Below are 12,903 nucleotides of genomic sequence, written 5' to 3'. Positions count from 1 at the left end.
TCTCCCTCTTTCCACCTCCATTAAATAAGCAATGTGGAAAATATTTCACAAATAAACAGTTCATAGGGAAGATTAAAATATAGGATTCCTTTTCACACAAACTTCAGCACTTAAGAAGTTGAGCAAGGGATCTGGGGTATATTGAAATAAACTTAAAAGTCTTACACAGTTTCTAGAACTGTGTAATTTGTCTCCACAAAGATAAGCAGAACTCACACACTTTCTGAGTCACAAATTAAAAGTGTATCATTTTACTTATCTGTGATAATTCCAGTATCCAACTGAAAACAGAACCACTGGATTGGTAAAATTCCTGATATTTCTAGAAATCACCAAGACAAATGATTGTATTCATTGCATTCTCCAGAAAACTAGGTGTGGAACTTGAATAAAAACTAAAACTAAATCTACACAGAGAATTCAACCACTTTAAGTAAGCAATCATGATTAATCATACCAAATAAAGTTTTAATATAACACTATGTTATTTATTGTAGATGGTAAAGGAGGGGTCTCAATATTTTGCCCAGGCTGGCCTTGAACTCCTGGGCTCAAGCAATCTTCCTATCTCCGCCTGCTGAGTAGATGGGACTATGGGCACATACCATACCCAGCTAAGACTACTTTAAATTTGAGTCATCTGAATGACTACTTTAACTGGCTATTTTATATTTCTTGCACAGCTTCTTAAATTTTAAAATCTTATGATTATATGTAACTTAAATGTTTCTTAGGACTCATAGACAGAGGTGATGAGTTTTTTAAAACCTCTATTCTAGACCACTTAAAAACATGGGCTATGTATTAATATTAACAACTTAAGAAGCAGGAATTTTAACAAACAAAATAACCTCAAAAAATTGAATGAATATCCATGTGCCAATTTTAAGGCTAGAAAATACTAAAGGAAAGCAATCAATGTATCATCAAGATGCTCAGCATTCTTTACATTGACAGATAACTGTTTGAGTTTTAATATTTCAACACAAAAGAAGGCAACTATGCTCCTTAGGCTTCTATGCAAACAATCAAGTTGCCATATGAGACATCAGCCCCTCCATGCTGAAGACCTGCACGAATGACCTCGCACAACACTAGGCAGGTGGGCCTGACTCAGTGCACCCAAGAGATATTGCTCCAAATCTCTCTCAATCTGAGAAAGCACATCAGTTTCACAGAAAGCTTTGAAAGAAAAGGCTGCTATTAATATTTCCCATATTAACAAACTGACACCCACATCCCACATGTATAGATTAATTCTCTCTTAAAGTGGTTATTTCAGTTGCAAAAACCCCACAGATGAATGTCAGGATGAACCAGTCTTGCGTATTAGAGCAAACTGTGTTATAAGCATGTCTTGGTATATTAAATTTTAATATTACATAGAATCCCAAACTTGCAAAAGAGAGAAAATGACTCTTGAAACCAAGATTCACATTCATGCATTCCCATATACATGAAACTGCTATCAAGGGCACTGTAAATCAACTAATTGCTTCCAGGAAAGGCCCTATCTATATTTAACATTAAATGTATTTATTTATATATGTTTAGCTATACCTCCCTTAAAAAATTTTTTAGGGGGTGACAGGTTTTCAGATGTAGTAGACATCTAATCAGATCATGAAGGGGTTGCTCAACTTTCACAGTATGGCTTCTTAGGTAAATTCCAATTTGTCTAAATCACAGTTCACTCAAAAATTCAACTGTCTGTTGAACATATACTATGTACTGGGCACTAGTGATACAAAGATCAAGAAATAGCCCTGTGCCAAAGAAGCTTCCCACCTCGTAAGAGAGACACCTGAGAAAGGATTGCCATGAGATCTGTAAACACTGTAACAGAGCAAGTAAGTCATAAGGTACAGACTGAGATCAGGGGCATAAAGGAAAACGTATGGCTCCCAGTGTGGGCAGTGAAAAGAGTTCAACAGCGGGAAAGACGCTTGAGCATCTTGGAGGATTGGCTGGAATTTGACACATAGACATGTACACATTCACAGCGGCATGAAACGGCACAGTGTGTTCAAGAACCAGGAGTTGAACTGTCACTGAATTCAAACATGATACAGTTGTATTAATGTATTCTATGATTTCCTTGTAAATAAATTTTGCATTAAAGCCATCTTGCTGTTCTTCCCCGTCTTTTAACACTGGGGGGAAAAGAATCCCATGAATTTTCTTTGAAATTTTATAAGATCATGCAAAACACATTCTAGTGGAAAGTTACAAACACAATTACAGTAGACATAAATTTATAAATGACTTACAATTGAACTTAAATGAAGAGGAAAACCTCTACAATTTATTTCTTTTCCATTACCCTTGGAGTTCGGGTTAAGCATTTCATTCAGTTCTTTAATCAACAGCACCAGGTGGTGGAAGTTATTCCTGGAAGCACAGGGCAAAGGTCAAGAGCTCTGGAGCTGGACAGACCCGGAGTTGACTTCTACCTTTGTTTCTCAGTAACTGTGTAACCTGGGGCAAGTTTCTTATCTTCTCTAGCCTCAGTTTCCTTGTGCACATACAGAACAAGTGTTATACTAGCACATGGTTCAAATAGGTAGTCTGATAATTAAATAAGATTATATGTAATGCGCTTAGCAGAGAGTCTAATATGTAGTGAGAGCTCAATAAATAACTTTAAAATAAGGACAAAATAAGACAATACGGGATTCATCTGTAAATAAAAGCAAAACTAGGAATTTATGCAATTATTCAAATAATCAAAAATTAATTCTCATTCTTGAGAAATAACTAGCTATTTTAGATATAAAAAGTGATGGGGGTTTCTGATGAAAATGGTTTGGGATTTGATTTCTCTTTTTTTTTCTTTGTGTGTGTGTGTGTGTGTGTGTGTGTGTGTGTGTGATGGGGTGGTGGGGGAATCTTCCGGTGAGGACCAGAAAACCTGCTAGACAAATTCTAAAAGAGCTATAACACTAGGGATTTGATTTCCCTAGCAAAGTAAGTCAATTCTCCTTTTTCCTTTAAGTATATAAAACCAATCTAAACGTGTTCTCACTAAACTCCCTAAACATCTTGGACTTTGGTTCTCCCATTTTACTCTCTAGTTAAAAGATGCTTATATTGTTTACTATAAAGATGTATAGAAGAAAAGTACTTATATACGAAGAAGGGGATATTTGGATATTTGAGAAGCCTAACAGCTCATATACAGTTTGGCACACTTAATGTATTAGGAAGCTAATAGGAGCCCACAGGAGTGGTTACCATGGTAATCTTGAATACATTAGCCCTGGTGTGCAATAAATGCTGTTGATTGACTGACTCATCAATTGGTGTAGCAGAGTGCTTTTCAACCCTGTCTCTGTGTTAGAATCACCTGGGATTTCTTTAAAAGTCCTTATGCCTTTTGGTTGAATTGGTCTAAGTAGTGTCCTTAGCATCGATATTTTTTAAATTCTCCAGGTAATTCAAATATGCATCCAGGGTTGAAAACCACTGATGTGGCATAATGCCTACTTATACTTTGGAAAACAAGAGCAGAAGAAAAGAAAACACTTATTATATACAAGGACAATGAAGATGGTCATATTCTAATTTTTGTTTCTATTAATAATTTTGAAAGGGGAAAATCATCTGTCATAAAATTTAACTCAATTTAACTGTAATGTTTACTGAGTACTTACTATATATGTTGCACATTGTGCTAATTCTGTCAGAAATATTTTTTAAAAGTCAATGGCAGAGTTCTTGGCAGAGGGGATAATCTGATTAGAGAGACAATGTTTACACACAAAAACATAATTACAGATAACTATAACACAGTAATATGAATAATTAAGTATTCTGACTCCAAAGCTCTCAGGGAGGTCAGGAGAAAAATGTCAAAGTGGCTGGAATCTCTGAGGAAGCTGGAAGCTGGGGCAACCTGAGACAAGTTTTGAAGGGGTAAGATCTGCAGAAACAGAAAGGGGGAAGGAACTTCAGCATTTCCTTTGGGGGATGTACATGGGGAAGAATCTAGTTTTCAAGTCGTTTTTCTAGCTGGGCCTCATTTGTTGCTACCTAGTTTAAAAGCATGACCAGCCTGCCCCTGCCTCCTACAAGGCGCTTTTTTCTTCATAATTCATTGCCTATGTGGCATGGGAACAAACAGGCACCATGATAAAATGACAGCTGTAGCCTCTTCCTACAAAGGAAAAGTCTCTGGAATCAGCTTATGAGGAAAAACAAAAACAACGGAGCAACTTTATAGAAATGAAATATTTTTTAAAAGTCTTGAGTTTGTTTCATTGTCACTCATTGTCCTCGTGGGCTTCCTGACATTTTATTTCCTTGGCTAATGTTCTTTAGTTCACTATTTGTCTTCATTCTGCAGTCTTGGTCTTGGTCCCTTTGATTTGGTGTGCCCTCCCTTTAAAGTATCGGCAGTATTTACTTTAAAGTAGGTTTTAATGTTGGTTGAGAATTTTTTTTCTTTAATTTGCACTTTGTGGTTAGGAAATGATCTGCTTTTTGTTTCAGGTTGTTTAATGTTTTCCAATATAATATTCCTTCTTGCACTCCAGTGGGTTCATTTACAAAACATTTAATGTCATTTGTGTCTTTGAAGAACAGTGTGTTTGGTTAGAACAAAAGTGAGTTCCTGCATAGAGCTTATGATGGTTTATAATTGGTAAACTATTAACTTGACTAAGTTTGTGAACTAATAAAGGCAGTAGGAAACTTTGAGATATTTACTCTTTTTTTTTTTTACTCATTGATTTATTCATTCAATGAATGTTAATTGAAACCCCGTCTCTGTGCCAGGCACCAAGCTAGGAACAAATTAGGCTCAGCTCCTATCACCAAATAGCTTATAATTCTTTGAGGAATTGGGAGCAGATAGAAAAATAAAGAGAGAGCTAGAATACAATGTGAATAATGCCAAGATAAAGTAAGTACAGGGAGCTATGGGGAGGCCAGAGCAGAAGAACCCGATCTCAGATTGGTGCCTCCACTATAGTCAAAGCAAAGAGTTTATAGCTGGACAAGTAAAAGAGAAAAGGCCACGTCAGCCCTTCAGGGGAAGCAATATGTACAAAGGCCTAAAGCCGGGTTATATCATGAAGCTTAGAGTATGAAGAAAGTGACCTGAGATAAGACTGAAGAAGTGAATAAGAACCAAGTATGAACGACCTAGTATGCCAAAGACCATGAACTGAATTAAGTCTGTAGACACCATGGAATCACTGAAGTACTTAACGCAAGGAGATGCATGGTCTAGCTTACTACGGCTGTGATTTGTAAAATGGACTGAGGACAGGGAGACCAGATGAAGTTTAGAGCCAGTAACCTGCTTGAGAAATAATTAGACTGTCAACCACAGTAGTAGAAATTCAAACGTAAAAAAAGGGATGGATTTGAGAGGAGTAGAAGGTAGGATTGACAGAACTTGAAGAATGATGTGATGAGGATAGGTAAAGGAATGGAAAAAGGGCAATCAAGGATGCTATCTAGGTTTCCAGCTGGGGCAATTGTAAGGATTTGTAACACCTGTAACTGAGCAATCCTCTCTTACACTTGTGGTGGCTTAAGTAGAATTTGCTCAGAACTAAGTGAAACAAATATGGTTAGGGAATAATGAAAGTTTAAGGAATTAATTCATGATTCAATGTATAAAATTGAGCAAAATTTCGTTTGCATTCTTATTTGGATGATATATTAATTGAGTACTTATTAATTTTAATCTATTACTTTAAAATAAATCAGCATAAGAATCAGAGACTAGAAAATGATTCTTTTAATGTGAATTGTCTAAGAACATTTTCCTCCAATATTAAAACCATAGACCTCTAATACCACTTCTCATCCATTTGTTGTCTTGTTTTGTTTTGTGTTGTTTTTGTTGCTGTTATTTTAAAGAAGACTTTTCTAGAATAGTTTTAGGTTCACAGCAAAACTGAGAGGAAGGTATAGAGAGTTCCCATATACTTCCTGCCCCCCATGCGCATAATCTCCCCCATCATTAATATCCTCAGAGTGGTGCATTTGTTACAATTGATGAAACTACATTGACACATCATTATCACCCAAAGTCCATATTACTTTAGGGTTTACTCTTGATGTAATTTGGGCTTTATTCTTGATGTACATTCTATGGATTTGTACAAACGTATAATGACATGTATCCATCATGATAGTACCATACAGAGTATTCTCACTGCTCTAAATCATCCACTTGTTTTAACCTCTGAGTCTAGAAAAGGGACAATAGGCAGGCATCACCTTGAACTCAGCCACAATGTCAATTGATTACAGAATTTCATCCTGTTAAGGATTACTCTAGTGTAGCTTACTGACACTACAGGTCTTCATGAGTACATGGAAGACATTGAGGCACATTCAGGGTCTGAGAGAACAGCTTTTCTCATATTAAATATGTCATGCCACCTTACATAGCAAACATTTTTCTAACATAGAACATTTTTCTAATGTTTGCTATGTTTAGAAGATGAAAGAATCTGAAAACAGCAAGAGATCAAAGGAAAATAGGAAAAGGGCCTAGGCCACCTATGAAATATGAACAGGTTTGTTATATAGATAACTAATGGTCTATAGCAGCACCCGACACTTGTTAATTAAAACTGTATATCAGGAACCGTATCAGATCCCTGCCCTAGCAAAATGTGCAGACTAGTTAAAAAGACAGACTTTTTTTAAGGGAATAATTTTTTTAGCTTTATGAGGTATAATTGACAAATAAAAATTATATATATTCAAAGTGATGTTTTGATATGTGTACACTGTGAAATGATTACCACAATCAAGCCAACTAACATACCCATCACCTTGAGTAGTTACCACTTGGTGGGGGGGATGGGTTGGTGAGAACACTTAAGATCTACTCAGCAAATTTCAAGTATATATTATTATTAACTATAGTCACTGTGCTGTATGTTAGGTCTCCAGAATTTATAACTGAAAGTTTGTATTGGTTGACCAGCATCTCCCATTTCTCCTACCCCTCAACTTCCAGTAGCCACCCATTTACTTTCTGTTTCTTGAGTTCAACTTTTTTAGATTCCATATGTAAGTGAGATCATGCAATATTTGCCTTTCTGTTGATGGCTTATTTCACATAGCATAATGTCTTCAAGGTTCATCCCTGTTGCCAAAAATGGTAAGATTTTCTCCTTTTTCAAGGCTGAAAGAAATATTTACCCCTATATTACACCATACACAAATCTCAACTCAAAATGAATAAAAGACCTAAATATAAGACCAGACATTATAAAACTCCTAGAAGAAAACATAGGGGGAAAGCTCCTGGACATTGGCTTTGGCAATGATTTTTTGGCTATCACACCAAAAGTTCAGACCACAGAAGCAAAGGTAAATAAAATGGGACTACATCAAAATAGAAAGCTTCTGTGCACTGAAGGAAACAATCAACAAAATGAAAACAGCAGCTGATGGATTGGGAAAAAATATTTGCAAACCATATATCTGATAAGGGGTTACTATCCAAAATTTAAAAAGAATTCATACAACTCAATAGTGGAAAAACAAATAACTTGATTTGAAAATGGGCATAGGCTGGGCATGGTGGTTCACACCTGTAATCCCAGCACTTTGGGAGGCCAAGGTGAGATGATCACTTGAGCTCAGGAGTTTGAGACGAGCCTGAGCAACACAACAAGACCTCATCTCTACAAAAAAAAAAAAAAAAAAAAGAAAAGAAAAATAGGCAAAGAACCTGAATAGGCATTTCTCCAAAGAAGACATAAAAATGGCCAACAGGTGTATTAAAAGGCACTCAACATCATTAATCATCAGTGAAATGCAAATCAAAATCTCTATAAGAGACCACCTTCCACCCATTAGGATGGCTATTATCAAAAAGTCAACAGATAACAAATGTTGGTGGGGATGTAGAGAAAAGGGAACTTTTGTACACTGTTGGTGGGAACTGAAATTGGTACAGTGACTATAGGAAACAGTTTGGTGACTTCTAAAGAAATTGAAAATAAAACTGCCACATGACACAGCAATCTCTCTTCTGGAAATATATCCAAAGGAAATGAAATCACTACCTTGTAAAGATATCTACACTCCTATGTTCATTGCAGCATTATTCCCAACAGCTAAGTTATGGAAACAACCTAGGTATCTATCAATGGATGAATGTATAAAGAAACTGTGATATTAATACATGTATCGAATGAAATGTTATTCAGCCCTAAAAAAGAACAAGATCTTGCCAATTACCACAACATGGATGAGCCTGGAGGACATTATGTTAAGTGAATGAGTCAGATTCAGAAAGTAAAATATTGCATGATCTCACTCATATGAGGAATCTCAAAAAAAAATCAAATATACAGAGATAGAAAACAAAACAGTGGTTACCAGGGATTGGGAGTGGAGAAATGTAGGTCAGAGGAAACCAAGTAGCAGATGTGTAGGATGAACAAGTCTAGTGATCTGATGTACAATACGAGTACTATAGGTAATAAAATTGTTCTGTATCTGGAATTCATGCTAAATGAGTAGATTTTAGCTGCCCTTGCCACAATAACCAAAAAAAAAAAAAAAAAAGCAAAACTGTGGGAGATAATGAATGTATTAATTTGCTTTGCTATCATAACCTTTTTACTATCTATATGTATCCCATAACATCATGTCTTATACCTTAAATATACACAATAAAATTTATTTTTAAAATAAAATAATAATAAAAACATTTAACCACCAATGAAAGTTTGCTGTAAATAAGGAAAAGAGAGGTATAGAGTACTGTGGAAGTAAACACCAGACAATCTAACTGAAGGGATTAAACCTAGTGCAATGGCTGGTGGGTTACCACAGGTAATTTAGATCACAGGAATTAACATAATTAAGAGCAAGTATTTAGTAATTCCTGAAAGATCTGGGCATTTCTTTTTCAGCAATATACAGTTACTGTATCAAATAGCTGCAGATCCCTTTGAGAAAATGCTTGGAGGAAGATTTATGGTATTGACTTGCAGCAACGATGCAGGGTCCTTCCTCAAGGAGACCTGGACTCTCCTTCATTCAAAGGGCTCTGAATCTGTGACCTGCCTTAGGTCAGGCTACTTGGTGGGTGGAGTGGCCCTGGACCTCCATTATGGCAACTCAGGTCAAGTTTTTGGCCACCAGAACTAGAGTTTTTCTATTATATAGATCAAGCAATACTTTAGCAGGCTGTTCATCTGTTTCATTCCTGGGGACACCATAATCCATTAGCTACCACAAAGATCTCTGCAGCCTCCTGTATTCTGATCACCGGGATGTCTCGCCTGCCCTTTATAGTAAATGTGCCCACCTTATCTTTGGCAAATCAGTGCTACTCCTTGGCTCTGCCACTCCAAGAATCCATCATTCCCATTGAAATCAGGATGCCCATCTCAATGGCATATTCTCCACAGTCCTGTCTTTTCTACAAATGAGAGCAATCCCAGAGCTTTGCAAAGATGCCAGTGTTCCCGTCTGTAATGTACTGTGCAAAGTGTTAATGAAGGAGGTATCTTCTGGGCTTTCTAGAGGGATGCAGTTGGGAATGAGGATGATACATCCACTTCAACTTTCCCATTTGCCTAATCCTTTGGATTCCCTCCTCCACATCATGCCTTGGAAGCTGTGGCATGTCAGCCTCATTAAATATACGCAGTCATGTGCTGGAGCCAGTTCATATTAGCTCACAAGAGCATACTGTTAAATTTTCAGAAGTTTCATGAGCCAATTGTTAAACACAGTCATCACTTAAAAATTAAACATATAAAATTACAACTTCAGTTAAAAAAGAAACCCCATAACAGGGAGCTTACCTATCTTGTCCTAGGATTTTCATGGTTAAAATGATTCTCTCTGGAGACATTGTAACATAGGCCTACCTCCTGCAGGTTTAGGGTTATGATTTATTCTACCTTCATGGTCCAGGGACTCCCCAGCTGAGAAATTAACAAGCAACTATGTCTTTCTAAAGCCACAGTTGGCTCATCTAAAAGATATAAATAATATTTCCCTCCCTGAAAGGGTCAACATGAGAATTGAATGTGACAATGTATAAAAAAGCACATTGCACAATGCAGAACATGTAGAAAAATCTTAATAAATATCAGCCATTACTATTATTGTATGAGAGGAGAACATTACCCAACAACTCTATATACAAAAGGGTGACATGGACATCGTACATTGTCCAGAGTACCAGGACAACAGCCCTCAAACTCCAAAATGTTCCAGGATCCGTTTTTGCCACTTGGCTTTTCTGAAGCAGCTGTACTCCCTCAAGTTGACTGAAGTTTTATACCTTCGGTTCCTCTGATGGGGCTACGTGCATACCCACGGCACTGGCTGAGTTTGTCCTCAAAGCAGCTTGACTCTCTAACCTTGAGTAAACTCAGCAATCCAGGGCCTATGACAAATGCACAGTAAGGACGACATTACGACAGAGGCGCTGCTTGATTTATTGTGTCTTATGAAATAGAAACCTCTTCACATCATGGGAATTAGTGATGGAATTTTTAAAAGAATAACAAAATGAAATCAGGAATGGGGGAAATAAATGCCTGGGTCCAACTCAAAAAATAAAAACCCTTTCTAATAAAAAATGCAAACCAGATGCAGTTAGAGATGACTGATAATTAAGGATGATAAATGACTAACGTTTTGTATTGAATTATCCAGTGCACACTATTGTTTCTATGAGAGGGAACAATTTACATATGGCTGCTGGACTATCTTTTGGCCTAAGCTTGATTTCACAGGCAATTCTCCCGATCCCACAGTGCCCCCTCCATCACTGAGTCCTGTATTTCCCTCAGGAAAGTAACCCTCTTACCTTTCAGAGATTTCTTTTATAAGAATAAGAAAGGGTAGGATAGATTATGGGTAATTATTCTCTATAATGAGCATAAAGTTTATGCAACAAAGCCACAATAAGTAGACTACAAACCCTGTTTCCTAGTGGGGATGATGCAATCTCACAGAGCTACCTCTATTCCCAAACCCAGCCTATCTTGTAAATAACGGTGTGTATTTTTTAGACATATGTAGAGGGTGAAGTGCACAGTGTATGATTAAGCCTTTCTTGAAATCCCAGAACAACTCGTGAATCTCAGTCATTTATCATGACTGCAGCCTCTTCTCTGAGAGTTTTAGTCTATACCACATGACTTAGTATTGATGGTATGCTGCCTTTAACTACTAGCAATTGCTTACTCTATGCTAGTATTATCTCACCAACTAGACTGTGAACAAGGTGGGGACCTGATCTGCTGTTCCCATTCACTTAATGTGGCTCATAGAGTATCCTCAACAAAGACTCATTGTTGACAACAGATGCTTGCTCAATCATTAGGATTATGCTAACATTCCACTGAGACAGCTAGCTTCTGCCCAAACCTGGTTTATGTACCTTCAGGATTTTTTAGACGTGAGATGATCATGCTAACCATATCAGAAGGAAAGTTTTAATGAAGAAGAATAAGCTAATAATCAAATGATAATCTCTTTCTATTCCTGAATAGTCCTACTTAAAGCCTAACTTCAGCCTTTTGGAGTCAAATCTGTTGTGTATCAGTTACGGTCATCTGTTGCCAAGGGAGTTGTTAAATCTTCACTCTAACATAGGGAAGAAAATAATGTTTACCCTGTATGTGTTGAAGGGAAAAATGCTCCAACATGGAAGAAAGGAAATGTAGAAAACACTCCTCGTAGAAGAGGAATCTCGATTCCTCCAGAGCACCCATCCCGCTAGAGCCAGCAACACTTTCTATCCAGCGAGAGGAGTTTGGCTTGATTCAACTTATCACCTGAGAATATTCAGTGGGAAGGGATTTGGGGGACTTTTTATGTGGATTCTTATTCAATTCATTTAATTATCTTGGACAATAAAACTTTCTCTACAATTGCTGCCTTGCTTGTAAAAGAGGAAGAATTCTGTGTTCCTGATAGAGGTTTCTGGTAAATGTTGACAGAATCAGACAAGAGAAACTGCATAAGAAAGGAAGATCCTCTGGAGCCTTTTATCTCATTTGGATGTCCACGTGTCTTGTCTGATTCCTTTGTCACACTCTTCAAAGCCCAGTTTTTGCACATCTGGAAGAGAGCAGGTTGGATGCCGTGGTGATGACAATGGTAAGGAAAACTCACTCTTCAGTTCCTCAGAGTTAGTTTTAAATTAAAAAATTTAAAACTAGAGTCTGTTAGTTTTAAATTTAAAAATTGGCCCCAGCTGCTCCCACTTCTTTTGGCTTCTGATTTAGAACACTAAATAAAGACAAATAATTAATCATCCCTTTGGAAAGAAAGTAAACAAATGTCATGTGATTTAGAGACTGAGGTTACAATAGTTTCGGTCACCAGAAAGTTATTGCCTATCTTCCTTCAGCCTTTTCTTGTGAATGACATAGATGAGATTAGAATCTAATCCTTTACTAAAATGATTTGTTCTGTAAAATTTGGATTCAGTCAAAAGGCTGCACTTAAGGATCTAGAAGGCCACGTATAGACTTAAGGCCACAGGTTCCCCACCGCTGGACACATACGGGACAATTAGACACTCATTTATGTGGTATCTATATCATAAAAGCAACAATTCTTCAGTGTAAACGTGTAGGCTATAATAACTAGTACTTTCTTAGGCAACTGCTAGCTATTTGCATTCAGAGACAAAGGGGTGTAATGATGATGTTTGGAAGTTTCAGGTAGTGATAACTGCTACCTCTTCTCTTTCAGCTGCAAGTTACAGAAACGCAACTCAAGGTAGCCCAAATTAAGTAAACACCTGGCTGACATAATTGTGGAAATCAAGGTAGGAACCAGCACCAATTGATCCAGAGGTTCTATCTATCAATGCCACCCAAATTCTGTCTCTTTTCTCTTGGCTTGATGGTCTCTTGGTTTGGCTTTATATTGGCACAGGTATTG

General features: G+C 37.1%; 1 non-coding gene across 1 annotated transcript; it reads right to left on the bottom strand.

The window, feature by feature from the left end:
- Positions 1-2,881: 2,881 nt before the first annotated feature.
- Positions 2,882-2,945, bottom strand: LOC138396161 (U7 small nuclear RNA). The gene has a single exon (XR_011235633.1). It is a non-coding gene; the product is annotated as a U7 small nuclear RNA (small nuclear RNA).
- Between the last annotated feature and the right edge of the window lie 9,958 nt (positions 2,946-12,903).

This window comes from Eulemur rufifrons, chromosome 15 (assembly GCF_041146395.1).
Source record: "Eulemur rufifrons isolate Redbay chromosome 15, OSU_ERuf_1, whole genome shotgun sequence".
Taxonomy (NCBI): domain Eukaryota; kingdom Metazoa; phylum Chordata; class Mammalia; order Primates; family Lemuridae; genus Eulemur; species Eulemur rufifrons.
Note: the sequence above shows the minus strand (reverse complement) of the source record. Positions and strands in the feature narration are given on the sequence as shown.